At 45.0% G+C, this 19,146-nt stretch overlaps 1 protein-coding gene across 1 annotated transcript in view; it reads left to right on the top strand.

The window, feature by feature from the left end:
• The first annotated feature begins 1,141 nt into the window (after window positions 1-1,141).
• Window positions 1,142-19,146, top strand: part of Rap1b (RAP1B, member of RAS oncogene family) — a 37,887-nt gene continuing 19,882 nt past the window's right edge. The window contains exon 1 of the mRNA XM_052753443.1: window positions 1,142-1,254. The gene's annotated coding sequence lies outside the window, so the exon portion shown is untranslated. The remainder of the gene's footprint in view (window positions 1,255-19,146) is intronic.

The raw sequence follows: 19,146 nt of genomic DNA, 5'->3' as shown, positions 1-19,146 counted from the left end.
CCCATCAAAACCTTTTCAGTAGCTGGCCTTGGTGGCTTGTGCCTTTCATCCCAGCGCTCCAGAGGTAGAGGCAGCTGTATCTCCATGAGTTCAAAGCCAACCTGGTCTACATAGCAAGTTCAGGCCAGCCAGAACTACATAATGAGGGCAGAGCCCGTTTCAAAAACAAAGAATAGAAACAAACTCTCCAAAACAAAGCTCCGATAGGGCTGGTTCTAATATTAAAGGTGGTGGTGTGAAAATATTCTAATCATCTAAGTCTATGTGAATTCTTGTGCTCTTTGGAACAGGGCATTTTTGGACAGTGCTTTCCGGAGGAGTCACATTTATAGACTTCACACCTATGAGTAATCTATACTGTCCCAGGAGTGCACTGCCATGAACCACTCCTCTTAATTCTCATAAACAGTGTTCATTTAGGTACAGGGTCTAAGCATGCTTGGGAATCATCCATTTGTGAACTGCGTCTGGCAGGGTAATCTGGACAGCTCGCCCTGGTTAAGACACGGCAGGCTGAAATACTCGTCAAACCCAAAGCAAGGCCAATTGAAAAATGAAAAGCTGCCCTCGCCAGGGTCTTCCACGGCGCTCTGAGAGTGGGGACGGCTGCTCTCCGTTACTTCTCCAGCTACTTCCCCGCAGCACAAAGGACCACGCGAACACCCGACGGTCTGGAGGGGGGCGGGGGGCGTTGGCGACTGAATTCCAGTGTGCACTTGGGAGGGAGGCCCCGCGAAGGCGTCAGAGGGTTTCTAAGCCCCGAGCTCCCCGTTATCCGCTGGGGCCGAGAGGGGAAGACGCTCCGTGGAGGCCGACTCCCGATTCTGTCGGACAGCCAGCAGGCGGGCGGAGGCGAGGCTGATCGGAGCACCCCCGGGGCGCAGACAGTGAACGCGCGGGATGGGGAAGGACCCCCGGTTCCAGCTCAGCCGGCCGGCAAGAGGCCGGGCGAGGCCCTAGGCGAGGACGAGGCCACGCCCTTTCGGGGGCGGGCCCCCCGGCCCTTTCCCCGCCCCTTCCCGGGCTGCGGCTCCTTGCGCGCCCCGCCCGCGGGCGGAAGCCAGAGCGAGGCTGAACGCCTGACGTCAAGGCGACACCGCCAAACCTCGCCCAGAGTCAGGCGTGGAGAGCAGCCTGAGCGGCGGCGGAGGCGGCGGCGGCGGCGGCAAAGACCGCCGTGGCGCCGGGAGCAGCGACCCGAAGGGAACGCGGAGCGACGGCGGCGACGGCGGGGACCCGGTGACAGCGCGAGAGGTTGGCGGAGCGGAGCGGGCGGGCGGGCGCGTGCGTGCGTGGCTGGCTGGCTGCGAGGCTGGCGGGGGCAGGGGCGGGGGAGGACGGGCGCCGGCTGGAGGGGAGCGATGGGGTGCGGCGCGGGCCGGGCGGGGCAGCCGGGCGTTGTGTGTGTGCGTGTGCGTGTGTGTGTGTGTGTGTGTACACGCCGGGTAGGGAGCTCCCACGGCGGCGATGGTGGCCCGGGCGCGCGGCAGGTGGCTGCGGGGGTCCCCCCCACCGCTACCCCACCCCACCGCGTCCCCCTCGGTTCCGCCGGCGCGCCGCCTCGGAGCGGCCCCGGGGGAGGAAGCTCCAAGCCGCGGCGGGGGAGCAGGCGGCGCGCTTTGCGGAAGGGGTCAAATGTCTGAAATATGGCGGAGGAAGTGAGCGCCCGAGGAACCCCCCACCCGCCCGCCCGCCCGCCCGCCCGAGGCCCCGCAGCCCTTCCCCGCCGCGCCCCGCTCGCCCCGCCGCGGGGTGGGTGGAAGTTAGAGCGGAAACCAGAAAGTTGTCCCTTGCGGACACCCCGGGGGTTTGCTCCCAGCTCCCGGGGCCCGGCGGAGGAGCCTTGAGCGGGGTAGGGGGGTGGGGGAGAGAGGACCACTCCCCGGCGCCCCGCCGGATCGAGCCTGACAGGGAAAAAGTTTGCCCGGATCGGGGCTGGCTGGCTTCATTTGTTGCGGGAAGTGGCCGGAGGAAGGCAAACGGAGCGAGCCCCACCTAGTCTGGCAGCCGCCACCGAGCAGAAAGAGAGAGAGAGAGAAAAAAAAAATGTTAAAGGGGCCTTTCCCTTCGTCAGCAAGAGGAAATCTCCTTTTTCTCTTGCAGAGAGAAAAATCTAGGAAGTTTGTCCTCTTCTCCTTTTTTTTTCCCCACCATCTCAATATGTCTCACTCTGAAACTGACTTATCAGCGCCATGAATTTTCTTTGAAACTGCTCCCAGGGAACTGAGCCCTCCGGATTTTCCTTGGGGTGGAGGGGGAAGATGCCTTTAGGGAGAAAGATCTTCCCCTCAGAGTTCGAGCGGATGGGCTTACTTTCCTTTTCGCTTGCCTCCTCCCACCCTCCAGTACTTTAGAAAGACATTTTTGGCCCTGTGACTCCTGACATGACAGGAGTAGGAAATCACATTTTTACTGAGTTAAAAGTTGACATTGCAGCGAAGGCTGGACTTTTAATATTTTTAAATTAATTGAGCCTCGTTTGAATGTTTGCTTTGCTGACAGTGTGTATTAACATATACCGAGTGCTTCTAACTTGTAAATTCATTTTTTTTGCAGTTTTCTTTTGTATAATTAGAACGTTGTTGAGACTTGCCTAAGAGGAATTTATCTTAGCAAGAAGTAACTTAATTGAATGGGGAAATTCTCCTCATTTAAGCTCATCATTCTTAAAAGCTAACTTGGAATCTATGTATTAAGTCCTAATAGAGTCATGGGACTTTTTAAGGGCCGGAAAGGGCCTATTTAAATCATCTGGTCCCACCCTGTCATTTTATGGAGGAGGAAACTGAGGCCTACAATAGATAAGGTAACCAGTTACCTGAGTCTGCTGACTCGTAAGGCGGTGGTCTATCCATAAAAGAACCCACAGGAAGAAATGTGACATTGCAGTGGTGAGTGACATCTTGCAAAGATTATTAGTCCAATTACTTTCTCCTCTCCAAGGTAGAGTGCCTTGGTTAGCTAAATGGTGTGGAATAATCACTTGGGTAGTGTCATTCCCAGGTTTGGGTTAGAAGAAGTTAATACTCTGGGGAGGAAATAATTTTACTTAAAGACACAGAATCCCTAATGACAGTCTTGTTTGAGCTTATCCATACTTTTAATCTCTGTAGTACATTATATTCCCTTGTACTTTCTGGTTGACATTCACAGTAGTTGAATAACCTTATCTGTGGAAGCCACAAAGTAAATTGCTGAAGAACGTGTAGCTATTTGGGTTTTAAAAATAACAGCTGAAGGGCCCAGTGCTAAGCCGACTTAATTTTTAGTCTATGGTCCGGAGCACAGAAATGATGGCTGCGTCTTCCCCCTTTTTCTGTCCAACTTATCCCTCTTCCTTTCCGTGGCTTGTATCACTTCCGAACTTCTGTGACTGTTGTGGTTTTTTTTTTTTTTTTTTTTTTTTTTTTTTTTTGGTTTTTCGAGACAGGGTTTCTCTGTGTAGCTTTGCGCCTTTTCCTGGAACTCACTTGGTAGCCCAGGCTGGCCTCGAACTCACAGAGATCCGCCTGGCTCTGCCTCCCGAGTGCTAGGATTAAAGGCGTGCGCCACCACCGCCCGGTTGTTGTGTATTTTTATCTAGTCCACTCAATTGTAAAGGCCAAGGACGGAATCTGTTTCTTTTGTATGCCTCAGATGACCAGCATGTTGCTGTTTACATAGATTCTCGGCGGAAGTTAAGTGGAATTAAATGAAAACACCACGAGGATAGGAATTCTGTTGTATTCTTTTTTTTTTTTTTTTTTGGTTTTTCGAGACAGGGTTTCTCTGTGTAGCTTTGCGCCTTTCCTGGTACTCGCTTTGGAGACCAGGCTGGCCTCGAACTCACAGAGATCCACCTGGCTCTGCCTCCCGAGTGCTGGGATTAAAGGCGTGCGCCACCACCGCCCGGCAAAGAAAGGTTTTTTTTGTTTGTTTGTTTGTTTTTTTTGTTTTTTTTGAGACAGGGTTTCTCTGTGTAGCTTTGCGCCTTTCCTGGAACTCGCTTTGGAGACCAGGCTGGCCTCGAACTCACAGAGATCCGCCTGCCTCTGCCTCCCAAGTGCTGGGATTAAAGGCATGCGCCACCACCGCCCGGCTCTGTTGTATTCTTAATCCTAGCATTTTTACCTGGGCCCTAGTGATGTTTGGGGCTTAAATTTAGAGATTAATGGAAAATCCAAAGAGAACAGTGTAACTTTTCAAAAAGAATTAGTTTTGTGTTTCTTTGGTCTCACTCTGTACAAATTGATCATCATTTTATCATTGGTCATTTATAATGATTCCAGTATTTTCTTTTGACCTATAGAAAGAAAGTAAGTCCTCCCACCAAAGAGCCTGTAAGGGCTGTCAGGTTGTTGGGGTGTGTGTGTGTGTGTGTTTTAAAGTGGTATTTTTGCAACTATAATCCCAGCAGTTAAGAGATTGAGGCAGGAAGATTGCCATAAATTAAAGACTAGCCTGCACTAATGAAACCCTGTGTATAAGTAAATACATAAATAACTTGATCTACGTTTATGAAGATCTTTGGAAGACTTATGCCTATGCCGAGGTTGATTACATGTAACTGGTTGTACATGCTGTTTTAAGTGTAAAGTCTAAGATGGGCTCATGTTCAGCTTTCTTTGCTTTTTGTTAAGGTACTTGATAAATAGTTTTTGAATGAAATTAAGCTGTAAAATTAGATCTGAGAGAACTTAGCTGATTTTACTTCTCCCACCCCCAAAGTGTAGTTTATATTTGGCATTTTATTATTGAATGTCAGGGAGATCTTAGTGATTTACATGTGTCTTTCCCAGGAAATAAATTTTAAGGGGTAGATAGATGTCGATCTATAGTGTTCAGATTTGAACTGCTATTAGGTTCATTTAGTGTTTATGCTCTAAGTAGTCAAAGGCTATTTCTCTAGAGTAATGATGTCATATCCTCACTGTACAGTCCATAAAAATTCATCTTTCTGACTGGGGATGTGGCTCAGTGGTAAGTGTTTGCCTCTCTTTTCCAAGTTGCTGGATCCAATCCCTCACTGAAAAAAATAATTACTCTTCAGCTGTCTAGGGCTTTTTTAAGTTGTAACTAAATATACTTTGTGTATTTGGGTTTGGTTTAGTTCTTATGTGAAGGGTATGTATTGTTTTGTTTCTGTATTTGTTTTTTGTTTTTTCTCATTTTTGTGGACCCCTTAGTCACATAGATTAGGCCAAAGCTTGTACTGTTTTGTCTTTCCAAACTGAACTCTCTTGAACAAGAACAATGTCTTAAGCGATGGCTTGATGCACTGTAGCACTAGACAAAATTTTTATTCCGCTGTGTGTAAGCGGCATTGTGCTCTCTCTTGTACTGAAAGCTAATCTTTTCAGTGCTTGTAGATGTTTTGCAGGAGTGTTGAAAGGTTCTGATTACCAGTTGAGGACTGAAGTCTTGAAATTAGTTCTTTAGAAATCTCAAGGGTACAGTGGAAACAGTAGCTACAAAGAATAGAATGAAGGGCTGGAGATGGCTCAGGGGTTAAGAGTGCTTGCTGCTTTTGCAGAGGACCCGAATTCGATTCCCAAGCACCTATGGGGGGAGGGTGCTCTAGCCACCTTCCTTCTGGCCTCCTCAGATGCCCACATGCAGGTGCATTCACACACATATACTCAGGTACACATCACTAAGAAAAAGAGACTAGAAGGAACTGAGCCATTTAGAGTAAAAGTTTGACTTGCTTTATAATCTGTTGTCGTTTGTTTGAACCTACTTGACTGGATTCGAAGATCAATCAATCCCTTTAGCAATAGAGTTTCTGTTTTGTAAAAAGTTAATCAGGAAGTTTTTGCCACCTGAAAATAGTACAATTTTAAAATTCATGAAGACAAAGAATGTTACTTATTTTCCCCACACTTCATAAACACTGCTGTGCTTACTCCTAATGTTCAAATTGAGGGTACACAGCAGTTGATTACATTTCCAGAGAGCCCTAAAACTTACAAAGAAAGAAATGAAACTTTAGGGGTATAAGGTTTTAAAATTACATTTAAATTCTCTAAAAATATTTGCAACAGGAATTACAAACTTTCCATCTTGTTTTTATTATACAGGAGGATAATATTAAAGTTGGTTACATTCGAGATACCTGAATAGTAGAAACACTCATTTCTAGATTAAGAGTATCATTCTCTAACTACAGCATGAGTTTGAGTTTTTACATATTGAACTGGTTCCTAAGGCTTCTGGTTGTTAAATACTGTTTCATGTCTTTATAGTTGTGCTGCTTTATAGCAGTGAAACTATTCTGTCTAAACTAGGTCGGGACTTGAGGAGGTAACTTGCTAGGTAAACTATTCCAAGGGTTGGGGATTGCAGATAAATAAAGCCTATTGGAGATATTAGGGGAAGAGGGCCTATTACAAGCAGCGCAGAGTGAAAGCAGTTGGAAGTACAAGATCTAAAATTTATCTCAGCAACTAGACGTTTATAAAATGTCGTGTCTCTCCCCCACCCCCACCCCCCACAGCTGTGTGTGGTGGTCTGTACCTGTAATCCCAGCATTTGAGGAGGTACAGGAAGAGCGATCCTTCTGTCTGCCTTTGCTACACAGCAAGTGCCAGTCCAGCCTGGGCTACGGGAGACTGTGTCTCTCTCTGCTCGTGTCTTCCTTTACTTAAACCATAACTATTTTGAAAATGAAAAGGGAATTGACTGCCTCCCTGGCGGGCTGTGTCTGCCTCCTGTGGTTTTCCTCTTTGCCTGTGTGATCAGAAAAAAGAGGAAAGCAGTGTTCTGTCTGCTCAGTAGATCTAGTCAGGTGGACTTGGGGAGAGGCAGGAAGTGGTAGCTACAGGTGGGCTCCAATTGCCTGTCTTCTGAAGTTTATCCTCCCGTTCGAGTGTTTTTCATAGTCGTCATCATAGGTGTTTGAATGTGGAGGACTCAAACCTAGGGCTTTGCATGTGCTAGACAGAGGACTACAGAGCTCCATCCCCAGCCCCTCAGAGTCAGTCTGTAGTAAATCTAAGTTAATGAAACTAGAGGTTTCAGTTAAAAAAAAAAAAAGAATGTTATAAGTACGAACCACTTTCATTCAATTAGTAATTTGAGACAGCAGATAGCCTGTATACTCCATACAATTCATCACCCTGTGTTTTAAGTTATGGTGGTCATGCATGCTAATAAGAGATTATATTAATGTGTTACAGATATAACCGTCTGTGATTTTTAGGTAATGAATTGACTTCTTAGTAATACAACTCCGGCATCTCTGTGGAAACCTTAAATTTTATACTGTACAGATAAAAAGGGATCAGGACAAGATATATGTGTACTATTATTAGTCTTCACACTTAGAATTTCTCTAATTTGGAGATACAGCACAACATTTGTATGGCTAAGATTGGCTGGGTTTTCAAATGTTCAGCTCTACAGTTTTTAAAATACAGTAGAGAGGGTAAGAAGAGCATGAGTGTCTCTAATCTCTGTACTGCTCTGGTGCCTTGGGGAAGCATGGCCTTTCCTCTCTGAGCCTTTCCCTGGGCAAGATGACGCGTAGATGATGCACTTGAGGATTAAGTAAAGTCTCATTTGTAGATGTGGTTTTTTTTAAAGATTTATTTATTTATTATGTATACAGTGTACTGTCTGCATGTATGCCTGCACACCAGAAGAGGGCACCAGATCTCATTATACATGGTTGGGAGCCACCATGTGGTTGCTGGGAATTGAACTCAGGACCTCTGGAAGAGCAGCCAATATGCTTAACCTCTGAGCCATCTCTCCAGCCCTCATTTGTAGACGTTTTACAAATCGTAGGACATACTCATGTAATACTCGTTCTTTAGAGTGCCTGTTCTCTAGCGTTATCTTAAATAAAAAGACGTGAATGAATGAACAGTGGCTTGTGAGTTGTTGTTTTGGAGCTGTTGTTTTGCTTTTGAGAAAAGGTCTTACTGTATTACCCACTCGGGCTCCTCCTGCTTCAGCTTTGAAAGGACTGAGATGCCATGTGCATCCCCAAACTTGAGGAGTTTTAAATAGGAATTGTTTTGCTCAGTGATTATCAGAGTATGATCCGGCAGATCTTGTAGATGTGTATGGGAAGTCTGCGAGAACAAAGCTATTTATTATATTAATAGTGCAAGAATGTCCTTTGCCCTTTCTACTATATTGACATCTGTTTCCATGGTGCAAGACCAGTGGCAAGTGCACGCAGCTTGTGACACCTTGGAAGGAATCGGACTATAGCTCTGGTGTGTTCTTCACTGCCCTGACTCTGTTTAAAGGAAAGAAAAAAGTTCCAACTAAGTGTCTTGAGGTTTTAGGAATGAATTGATTCTCTCCCTGTGTACAGGTCTTTTTAATAGGACAATAGGAGAATGCTTGAAACATGTTGGCTTCCCACTGAAGCATAGTGATTTCTCCAAGAAAAGTAATCAAGGCTCAGGGGCTGAGCCAGTCGCTTGTGTTTGGATTTTCTTTTACTCTGTGGGTGTTTTGCCCACATCTTTGTGTGTGTGATGCCCTCAGAGGTCAGAAGAGGGAGTCGAATCCTCTGTAACTGGAGTTGTAGCTGGTTGGTTGTGAGCCGAGCCGCCACCTGGGTGTTGGGAATTGAACATAGGTCCTCTATAAGAGCAGCAAGTGCTTTTAACTGCTGAGCCTCCTCTTCTACTCCCTGAACCACTCACTTTTTAAAGGAAAAATTTGACTTGAAAGTAAGCCTGATAACCTTGGCATTGGTGGCTCATGCCATTTTTGTTTGTTTGTTTGTTTTCGAGACAGGGTTTCTCTGTGTAGCTTTGCACCTTTCCTGGAACTCACTCTGTAGCCCAGGCTGGTCTCAAGCTCACAAAGATCCACCTGTCTCTGCCTCCCAAGTGCAGGCAGGTAGATCTTTTGAGTTTGAGGCTAGCCTGGTCTATAGAGTAAGCTCCAGGACAGCTAGAGCTGTTACACAAAGGAAAAAAAAATGTCTCAAAACACAAACACAAAAGAAAAGAAGGGAATGCTTGATAAATATTCAAATTCAGAGTTGAATATTAAGCTTTTTAAAAAATGTTTATTTTTTTTATATGTGTGAGTGTCTACATGTCTGTGCACCACATGCGTGCAGTGCCCATGGAGGCCAGAAGAGGGCGTTGGATTCCCCTGGGCCTGAAGTCACAAATCAGTTGTGAGCTGCTGTCTGGGTGCTGAGAATTGAATCCCAGTTCTCTGGAAGGGCAACAGTGCTCTTAGCTGCTAATTCCAGCCCCTGACATATTGTTAAAAACAACAAGGCTGCTTGTTGTCCTAAGGAAAACTGTAACAGTATCTCTGAATGATTGATTGTAAATAGCTCTTAAGCAAACATTAGAATTTTGGAAAGCTTTTCTCAGCACTGGGCCCTTGATACTTGATAGCCTCTTAGTACTGAGGGGAACATCTTTCTGTGAAAGTGAGGAACATTTAGAGAAGTGTATAATGGAATGAGCTATTACTTGAAAATTTGTGTGACTATAAGCCAGTATTTTTTGTTGTTGTTGTTGTTGTTGTTGTTTTGTTTTTGTTTTTCAAGACAGGATTTCTCTGTGTAGCTTTGCGCCTTTCCTGGAACTCGCTTTGGAGACCAGGCTGGTCTCGAACTCACAGAGATCTGCCTGGCTCTGCCTCCCGAGTGCTGGGATTAAAGGCGTGCGCCACCACCGCCACCGCCCAGCTAAGCCAGTATTTTCAAAGTGACCAGCACAAGATACTATAAGAAGCCTTGAGTGCTGTGGCCTTGTTTCCGAATCCTTACTAATACGGAATTGGGTTAGATGGAGTTCTTTGTGGTCTTCTCCAGGCAGCCCGTCACCTTTGCTCACATACATTTAGATAGTTACTTGGCATGTCTATATTACCTTTTTAAAAATGCTGTTTCTTTTCCCTGTTTACTTAGGAATGATTGTAGCAATCTTGTTAAACAGTAAACACTTTAGATTTTTAGAGTAACCTAGGTCTAGCTCCATTAGTTTCAGACTGTGGAAGCAGGTAGGAAGGTAAGTGAGTAGGTTGTGGATGCACTGTGCACCAGTCATCTTAACTTACGCTTTAGACCCCAAGATTCCCAGGGTCTTCAACTCTCACCTTAGAGAGGAAGGAGAGGATGTCCCTGCTTTGTAGCCAGCTCACTACTAACTAGCAAGACAGAAAAAGACCCTGACCTATGACCTCCTGCAGTCTGTTTCAACTACAAAGGAACAGACTTGCCTGTTCTACAATACTGTCATAGAAAGCAAGACCTCAAAAAAATTGGTTAATAGGGCCAGCAAGATGGTTCAGCGATTAAAGACACTTTCCACCAAGCCTGCTGACTGAGAGCCCATGTGGTGGGAGGAGAGAACTGACTCCATAAGTTGTCCTCTGACCTCACACACACTCACACACACACACACACACACTCACACACACACACTCACACACACACACTCACACACACACTCACACACACACTCACACACACTCACACACACACTCACACACTCACACACTCACACACACTCTCACACACTCACTCACACACTCACTCACACACTCACTCACACACTCACTCACACACACTCACACACTCACACACACACTCACACACACACTCACACACACTCACACAATTTAGGATTTAGTAAAAGGTGCTCAGCTGATAAGATCGGGTATTGTTCTTGTAGAGGACCTGGGTGTGTTCAGTTCCTTGCAGCTGTCTGTAACTCCAGCTTCAGAGGCCTGATGGTTTGGCCTCTTCCTCAGGCACAAGCACTCCCGTGCAATACTTACCCACCACAGATATTAAAAATGAAAAACAGATTGCTTAAAAAACCAGCCTTGTTTTTTCCACTGAAACCTTTAGTAAAAGGCCGGTTTACATGATCTGAAGAGAGTTCAGGCGATTGGACAGCACTCTGAAGGACAGAGTTCACACCAGGGACAGGGCTGGCGTGGTTTAGAGAAGGCCTGGATGCACGATGCCCACTTGAGGGATTAGGTACCGGAGGACTGCTGCCTGCAGGAGCTAATCCCAGTGGGGGAGGAAAGTTGAAGAGGAGCGTCGGGGCTTCTTGTATTAAGTAATTAACTGCTCAGCTGGTCCAACGGTTCTGAATTAGGGAACATACTGAGATCGTATTTTATGTCCAGGACATCCAAAGTCATCACAGGTTGCCACTAAAAAACTAAGTGCAATTTCTTCCATCTTTAGCTTTTATACATTTGTGCTGCTGCCTCCCCCATGAGCTGTATTACTTGAATCATAGGCTTTACTGGCCTTTGGGGGGGGGGGTGTGTGTGTGATTTGCTTTGTTTGTTTTTGAGGTTTTGAGGCTTCCCTGTGTAGCAGAGGCTGGCCTTAAAATGAAAATCCTCCTGCTTTTAAAGGTGTGTACCACCATGGCAGGCCTTTTGTAAGCTGACAAAAAAGAATTGATAACATTTCTCTGGGGTGTGAAATTACTGTTTGTTGGTTGTTTTGTTCTGAGTTAGAGCCTTTACTGACCTTGAATTTGTGGCTGTCCTGCCTCAGCCTCCAGAGTGCTGAGGGTACAGGTGTGTGTGTCACCAGGACCTGCTTGTGTCGTTTAGAAGAACGTGATGCTTGATAATAGCCAAGAAGGGGGGGGGGGGAAGAGCAGGACGTGGAAAGACAGGAGGATGGGTGAAGAGGGTGCTGAGGAGGTTCCGGTTTGAATGAACGGGACTGCGGCCACCAGTCTTCACTGCTGTGGTTCAGTGGAAATGGTAGCGCTGCCTTGTTTCCCTCTGGGAGCCTGTGCAAAGAGTACTGCAGCATTCTCTGCCTCGGAGCTGACAGTGCCTTTGCTCCCAACAGAACCTGCTGTACATTAAACACCCAGGCATCCACATTAGACATCATTTCACTGTTCTTCACGTTTTAGCTGATTCCTGGGAGTATAAGATAAATCAGAGAAATTAGATACCTACTGCTTTTGTTTCTTAAGACCACGTCTCACTGTGCAGCCAGAGCCCAGGCTGATCTCCAACTTGTGGTCTCCTGCCTCTGAGCCCTCCAGCCCTCCAACCCCACCCCTGGTGCTGGCATTACGGGAGTGCTGTGTGTTTTGGATAGTTACGAACCTTTGGTTCTGTCTTTTGTTTGTTTGTTTTTATTGTTACAGTTTGGGTTTTGGTTGATTTCCTGTTTTGGCTTGAGATAGGGCCTTATTCTACCACCCAGACTAGTCTAGAATGCACTGTGTAGCCCAGGCTACCCTTCAACTTGAGGCATTTTTCCTGCCATGCACAGTCCTGGACTTGGTTACTTGTGGTTTATTGACATTGATTTGTCTTAGGTTTAGTTCTCTCTGGCACTGCCTGTGATCGGTGTTCACTTCTTCAGGAGCTTAACTTTCTATGAGAAGTTGGACTGAATCGCTGAGGCCTTTTGGGGCTCTCAAAGGGTTTAATAATGCCCTCCTAATGTCGACCAGATCTAATCTTTTTGTTTTAATATTTATACGTGTGTGCCTGGGTGTATGTGTGTGAACCATGTGTGTGCAGGTGCCAAGGGTGTCAGAAAAGGTGGGCAGAGCCCCTTGAGCGGAATTACAGGCAGTTGTGAGCCCCCCATGTAGGTGTTGGAACTTGGGTTCTCTGCTAAAGTAATGCATGGCTTTTAACTGCTGAGTCATCTCTCCAGCCCTCTACTCTAAAAACTTTTAATTTGAAAAAAAAATGTTTACAAAGAATTTCATGGTTTGTCTTTATTGAGGACCGTCATAAGCCACTTCTTGCACTCTGTTTTGAAAGTGTTATGTCTGATTGTTCAACTGTGTTTTTGTTCCCGAGACCGGATCTCATGTAACCTTGGGTGGTCTGGAGCTGACTATGTAGACCAGGCTAGCCTTGAACTCAGAGTTCCTCCTCAGAGCTCTAGGATTAGAAGTGCACGCTACCACGCCAACTTTTTATTTAGGGTGTGTCTCTTGAGAACTGGTCCATCTGGCTACATGTTATTGAGAGCTAATTGTTCATGGCTTTTGCATGTTAGAATTGAATTAAATAATTTTACACAACAGTTTTTAGCAAAGATAGGAGGTTAATCACAAAAATGTAAATAAATACCCAGTTAGTAATACAAGTGTTTTTGGAGCCAGAATTGACAGCTCTTAACTGTTATAGTTAGAGAAGATGGTAAAAATGAAGTGGAATTGGTAAAAATGAAGTGGAATTGTGCACAGTGTAATAAGATGAGTGACAGTGAGCAACAATAGAGAGTTCTTCGAACAGGCTAGTAGGTGTTTGTGAAATGGATTGTAGGGTCCAGCAAGACAACCTGACTCCTGCAAGTTGTCCTCTAACTTCCACAGACAGACAGACAGACAGACAGACACAGTAGTACAAAACAAACAAACGGGGCAGATGCTGCCCTGCTCCAGTAGACGTCTGTGAAATGGATTGTAGGCCGAGACTAGCCTTTCCCCTATAGCCCTTGGTGATAGGTGTCTTCTGTTGAGATTTGGTGGGGTGATTCTTTTCTAATGCAGAGAGGAAGGTAAAGTGCTGTCTGATTGGAACATGAGCAGTCACACATCGTCAGTGTTGAGGTCCAGAGTGAGCACTTTGTAAGAGACCAGGTGAGAAGACCCAGTATTCGTCAGATTGTTTAGAAATAGAAAGTTTCTCTGAAGAAGACATTAGGAGATGGAAATGGTACTTTCAAGCTACTTAAAACAGACTACTAGAAACTCAGAGGCTGGTAGAAGTCAGCATTGGGTATCTTCCTCAGTCCCTGTCCACTGTAATTTTTCAGGAAGAGGCTTCAGTGAAGCTAGAGCTCACCCATTCTGTACTGACTGGCCAGAAAGCCACAGGGATGCTCCCGTCTCAGGAAGGACCCATATGGTGGATGGAGTGGTTCTCTGCCCCCCACATGCAAATCTTGCTGCCTGTGCTCTTGAGGTACACATATGCATGCACACACACACACAGTGAATGTAGTGAAAGAATTTTTCTTAAATCCCTGATGTGGAGCTAGAGAAGTGACTTGGCCACTAAGAGCACTTGTTGCTCTTGTTAGAAGACCCAAATTCAGTTCCCAGCACCCCGTGGTAGTTCACAGCCATTGGTGACTAACTCCAGGGCATCTGACACCCTTTCCTGACACCCTCGGGCACCAGCTGGTGCAGTACATTATGAAGGCAAACACTTGTGACCATAAAGTAAGTAAATCTAAAAGATTTTAGTTTTTCAGTCCCGAGTGGAACCGCCTGGTGTAGTGACAGAAGAAGAGCTGCCGTGGATACTTTGAAACTCAGCGTTGTTAACAGGAAGTCTGCCCACTTTTCCTGTTTCCTCAGTGTGGTCTGCTGATTGTAACGGACTAATAACATCCAGGCTTTTCACTTGGTAGATACACTAATGTTAAAAATGTGCTAACATGTATGCATGTGATTTGGGGGATAATAGTAGTTTATCTCAGATTTAGCGGGAGATGAACGTTTTAAAGATGCCTTTTAAAAGATTCGTCTCTTTTTATGTTATGTCTGAGTGTTTGCTGGCCTGTTCGTATGTGTACAGTGTAACGTGCTTGGTCCCCTCAGGCCAGAGGAGGGAAACAGATCCTCTGGAAAGGTAGTTATAGATGGTTGTGAGCCACAATGTGGGTGCTGGTACCTGAACCCGGTCTTCTGCACTGAGCTGGCTCTCCATCCCCCAAGCTGCATTTTGTTAACCTAGTAATTATGCCAGTGAGTAAGCAGAGATTGTGTATGGCAATGGAAGGGAAACATTCTTTATGGCTCCCAGTGACATATGACACCCCCTTTATTTTTCTAAGTGTCCTTTCCTAATTATCAAAGGCATCTTTGAGTAAACTGAGAAATATAAAATAACTGTTAAATTAGTCAAGCCAACGTGGGCAGTAAGTGGCCAGCATAAATTGCTGATTAGATTGAACTATGAAAACTAGTAAGAAATCGTGGAAAGTGCTTCTGCTTCCTCTGCTCTTTGTTTCATGGTTAGTTTTCTCCTCTGCACTTTCAGCAGATTTACTGGGGTATTTCCATTGGGAATATCTTGTCTTGAAGTTTCTTGTGTGGCATAAAGTTGTGCAGATTCGAGTCCACAACCTAAAATCAAGATATTCTCTTGGCTTTTTAATACACGGGGGGCAGTCATATTAAGCATATCATTTGCTCCTAGTTATGTGGTAATGGGAAATGGAATATTTTTGTAGCCGTGTGTTCCTATTCTCATGGAAGATGCTGGTTGTATTTTTTAATTCAGCCTTATGCTGAAACAGACTGTAAATGATGTTTTTACAAGTTTATCCTGTACAAGGTAAAAACTAGATGTTTATATTAAGAGCCGGGCGGTGGTGGCGCACACCTTTAATCCCAGCACTTGGGAGGCAGAGCCAGGCGGATCTCTGTGAGTTCGAGGCCAGCCTGGTCTCCAAAGCGAGTTCCAGGAAAGGCGCAAAGCTACACAGAGAAACCCTGTCTCGAAAAACCAAAAAAAAAAAAAAGAAAGAAAGAAAGAAAAAGAAAAGAAATGTGTGTGATATTTTCCATTCACAAAAATGGGTGTGACTTGTTCAAAAATCCCTACTTCTACTCTTAACTAATAAACTACTACTGATAGCCTGATTTCTGATACTTTGCCTCCCATTATTTCCAAACTGGATTTACTGCTTGCTTAAAATATGTTAGTGCACGTCTTTTCACCAATGTCCTGGGGATGTCTTTACGGTGGATGAATAGTTACTTATAATTCTGCAGTCTCTGCAGATGTCCACCTTTGATGGTAGCACTGAATTATGTACATTGAGGACTATAATGTGCCCCCCCCCCCAGCAAACGTTATTCCTTTGGAGATTTACCACACCCCCCCATGACTTACGTAAGCTTGAATATGAGTGGTTATTTAAATTACTAAAGAATCTATGGATGGCGGTCTGCGGAATTAGGACTGTCTCTTTGCAAAGCAAAAAGATAGTTCATATTGTCCATTGGACAGGTTATCATCTTTCTTTGCAGAAGTTTCCACCCTGTTGTCCTTTGCTTGAACCTCAGTAGACATTGCTAAGGAAGAGCTGTACTCCTCCCTTGGAGCCCCATGAGTCTGGGTTGCTCTCACACTTATTCTCATTACTACACTTAGTACACATATGTATCTTGAGTGGATGTTTGAGCTTAACACAATTTGTCACCACTAAAGTGAGGTACAGAATCTTCCCTCGTCTCTTTCAGGGTCTAGCCTATAAGGCAGTGATTCTCAACTTGTGGTCTCCAGCCCTTTGGGGATTGCTTCTCAGATATTTACATTATGTGTCATAACAGTAACAAACAGTGGTTATGAAGTAGCAGCAAATAAATTTATGGTTGGGAATCATCACAATATTAAGATATGTATTAAAGGGTCGCAGCATCAGGAAGGTTGAGAGCCACTGCTCTGGGGCCTCTGTAATGGACAGGATAATAATCCAGGCTTTGTTGACAAACTGTCCTTATCAGGACCATTCAGTTTTGCCATCTTAGCCTGATGACAACCATGGATGATACACTGAATGAGCATGACTGGGTTCCAGTTAAGTTGTTTTCAGACACAGCCAGTAGATTGGAGACGAAGTTCAGTGACGTAGTGCTTGCCTGGGATGCACCAGGTCCTGGGTTCGATCTCCAAGTGTCTTTTCTGTTCCAGGCTGTGCATTAAGTTTTAGTTATACAGCAGTGACTATGACACATGATACTAGGCCACAGCATATTTAAGTAATTCTTAACTTTGAGTGCATTTGGACAAATTCAAGACAGTTTATGTGCCTCACATACAGCCTCAAGAACATTTTAGCCAATATTTTTTGTTTTGTTTTGGGGACAGGGTCTTACTATGTAGCCCTAACTGCCTCTGCCTCCTGAATGCTTAGATTAAAAATAGTGCACCCAGGCGGATCTCTGTCAGTTCAAGGCCAGCCTGGTCTACAGAGTGAGATCCAGGACAGGCACCAAAAACTACACAGAGAAACCCTGTCTCGGAAAACCAAAAAAAAAAAAAAAAAAAAAAAAAAGTGCACCACCATGGCTAGCCTCCAAAGTAGTTCTTAAGGTGAAGTGGGGAAGCTGTGTGTGAGACCTTAGGAAGATCCAATAGGTGCCGTGTTCTGTAGCAGTATAACTAACCACAGCCTCAGTTTGCTTTGGCCATCAGACACTGTAGTATCTGGAAAATAGCCTAACTGTGTATCTGGTATTCTGCTCATTGTATGTATTAGGCACAGCACAGCCATTTAAATAATACTGTTGAATAATTAGCACGTTTTCTTAACTGTCCTTAGGTCAGTTTCTTGCAGTTTCTTTTATGTGGTATATTGTTTGTGGTATATTATTTCTGGCCCTTTTGTTTTGGTTTTCATCAATATAGAACAGGTTTTTCTTTCAGGCCAGGGCTCATATATTTTAAAAGTAGACCACATATTAATCTTAATATGAATGCATAATTCTCGTGATATGTTGTTCCATTGCCTGCTATTACTAATAGCTACTACTACTGTTAGACTCTTTTTGATGGTTTTCATCTGCCCTTCACACTGCCATCCAGTGTGTGGCTTCCAGAGTCAGAGCCCCTGAGCCTTTTCACAGCAGAGCTTTCTTGTCTTCCTGTGAGTGACTACTCTCTGTGGGTCGTTCCTCTTCCTGTGCGTGCTCTCTGGAGAGCTTGAAGTCCTGCTAGACTTCCTTTGGTACCTTTGTTCTCTTCTTGGCCCTGGTCGTCTTTTTTCTGATTGAAACACTGCAGTTTTTCTTGATGCTACGTTCTCCATAAAGCAGTTCCTGATTTCCACTTGAACTCTTAGCATACTTTGTGTTTCTCATGATATACGCCCCTCCCTCTTTGGTGGCACGGCACTACGGTTGGAGCCCAGACCCTGACGCTAGGTTATAATCAAGCAGTGAGCCATGTCCCTAGACTCTTTTCTGTGTGTGTCTTCCCTACATTCTTGGGACAAGTATGTTGTTTCCCTTTATAATTGAGACATGTAATCGGGCATGGTAGTGCACGCCTTTAATCCCAGCACTTGGGCAGCAGAGGCAAATGGAGCTCTGAGTTCGTGGCCAGCCTGGGCTACAGAGTGAGTTCCAGGACAGCCAGGGCTACACAGAGAGACCCTGTCTCAAAAAAAAAAAAAAAAGGAAGGAAGGAAGAAGTGTAAGATGGAGCAGACACCTGTCAGGATTTACTTCATTTTCTGCTGTAGCCATCTTCTTCACGTGTCATTGATCGTGCACTTTCCACAGAAATAGACTGCCCAGTAGTAGTTGATTGTAGGGGCACTAGGGCACTCTGGGTTTACATTTCTAATGTAGTATTTTAGATTATTAAATGTTCAGATGCAGTACACTTAAGCAGTTTACTCTCCCACTTAGTGGGCTATTTACATGTGGTATAGTCTGGCGGCTTTTCTAGGAAGTGTTGCTACTCAGAATTCTTAGTTGGAAGCTGTCTAGTCTGCTGGGTGATACTTGATCAAGTATGAAGCACCCTGAAAGTTCCCCTTCTTTCTTCTCGTGGTGGCCTACTCATTGGCCACAGGCATGTAGAGACTGTAAATGGGTGCGTAAGAGAACCTGTGCTTACTCATTCCTTTGCCTGGCTTGGCTTTTGTATGTATTTCTGTTGTATAAATCATAGAATGCCAAAGTTAATCTCTCTCCTTAATAGCAGATATATAACTTCAAAAAAGTTGGCTACTGAAACTTTACAGGTTGTTGTATCAGCAGATAAGACAAAATTGGAGCTAGAGAGAGAGGTGGGTGGTTTAAAGTACTGCTTTTTGAGAGGGGGTTGGGACAGGGTTTCTCTGTGTAGTTTTGGTGCCGTCCTAGATCTCGCTCTGTAGACCAGGCTGGCCTCGAACTCACAGAGATCCACCTGCCTCTGCCTCCCGAGTGCTGGGATTAAAGGTGTGTGCCACCACCGCCTGGCTTGCACTTGCAATTCTTGCAGAGGACCCGGGTCTAGTTCCCAGCACCCACGTGAAAGCTCACAACTGTCTGTAACTCCTATTCCAGGGCACCAGGAACCCATGTGGTTTATACATACTCATGCCAACAAACATTCATACACATAAAATAATAAATCTTGATTATAAAAAAAAAAAAAGGACCAAGTAGGACATAATTGTTCTTCGACATATACTCACACCTGGTGGCCTTGTCAGAAGCA

This window comes from Peromyscus californicus, unplaced genomic scaffold (genome assembly GCF_007827085.1).
Source record: "Peromyscus californicus insignis strain IS unplaced genomic scaffold, ASM782708v3 Scaffold_24__1_contigs__length_46423439, whole genome shotgun sequence".
NCBI lineage: Eukaryota > Metazoa > Chordata > Mammalia > Rodentia > Cricetidae > Peromyscus > Peromyscus californicus.
This window is presented reverse-complemented; position numbering and strand designations above follow the sequence as displayed.